This window comes from Pinus tabuliformis, chromosome 4_2 (assembly GCF_031772625.1).
Source record: "Pinus tabuliformis cultivar Carrire ecotype Pingquan chromosome 4_2, CPIR1, whole genome shotgun sequence".
Taxonomy (NCBI): Eukaryota; Viridiplantae; Streptophyta; class Pinopsida; order Pinales; family Pinaceae; genus Pinus; species Pinus tabuliformis.
Window position 1 is genome coordinate 977,486,500 of NC_142304.1, and position 1,556 is coordinate 977,488,055.

The following is a 1,556-nucleotide window of genomic DNA, read 5'->3' on the forward strand; positions in this document are numbered from 1 at the left end:
TTCTAGATTAGTTTCAACCAACTCTCCTTCTCCTAATTTAAGCTTTGATCTAGTTAGCATTCAACAAAAAAAAATCCAGCACAAGCTTGTCTAACCTTAACAACCATGAGCTCCGATACCACTTGATATGAAATCACTCGTAGATGACCTCAGAAAAATAATGAAGGTATTACAAACTCAAGTGCTAGGGTGTGCCTATGTTATTTTATGCAATGGATCGATAAGATTGCGAAATACACAGACACTGAAACAGTAAGAGAAACATAGTAAGCAAACACATAAAACACAACAAGCTTAATAAGGAGTTCACCCAATCCTCCTGGGCTACATCTCCTGGTCTAGCCTTCAGTGGTGGCCTTTCTATTGTGTCTTAAAGCAAAGTTTTTACAATAAGGAGCTCAATTTGAGTCTCACTTAATAGATGATGATCAGTAGGATTGTACTTGGATTCCCCAAGTCTCTAGAGTACACAGACTCCCCTTACTGAATCTCGACCTCAATTGGTCTCAGTGGTATGAGTCCAATTTGGTACTCAATACCTGACAGGTATACACAGAAGAGTTGCTTGAACCTCTCAAGCCTTCTCTGGAGTTCACAGACTCTCGGACTCTCTCTGTCTCTGTCTGCTCGATGCTGCCTTTGTCTGTAGGTCAGCTCAGCTTCTCTGTTCTCTGCAATTTACTTCTTTCTTGCCTCTCGGCTTTCTGCTTCTCTTTCTCTGCCTCCCTTTACTCTTTGTCTATTCGTGGCTTAAAGCCAATCTGCTCCCTGACTGTTCGTTTACACTTCCCAACTTTCTGGATCTCCTGCCTCCACCCACTGGAATTCCCTTGCTCTACGTCATCAACACTATGTAACGCTTCACAGAGAGGTGGCCACTTGTTTCCGCATGAACTGAGTGTCAATTCTCTTTGAATGGTCGTTATTTCTGTTGCTCCAAGATTGCCCGCAAAACTAATTCCCCTGCCAACTCATCGGTCATGCCGGACCTCAAATCTTATATGACTCAGCCTATTTCCCCATCGAATCTGGTCATCCATCAGATTATTTCTCCACCGTTGATTTGGAGCCTCCAGATCCTATGGTCTCCTTCATATCACGCAAGTAAGTAGCCTGACCTTTACCCACGCGATGTGAGAGGTTTTCTCTCTCATCCGCTGGATGCGTGTCACCCAGTGTATGGCATCGGGAGGGACTCGGTCAAACCCGCTTATCGCTTGAAGCCCTTCTGATATCTTGCCGGTTTTAGTGCGGGACCCGCCTTTTGACGGAATTGGAAATTTTCATACGGTTTTATGCTTTTCCTCGTGACCGAGTGCTTGGGGCTTTCCTTCACTGAGGGGGATGCCCTGCGATACGTGATTAGCGTTTAAGCACAACGCTAATCGTGTATCAAAAACTGCCTCTGTTTTTGGATTTGACCTCCCGTTTGTCAATTTGTGCCAGTGCATGGTCACCATGGGCCAACGGTCCGCGCACTTTGACTGAGGGTCCATGTTGTTTTGTGCTGACCACAAATTGCCATTGTTCAGAGGTTATTTCTGATAAGCTTCGAC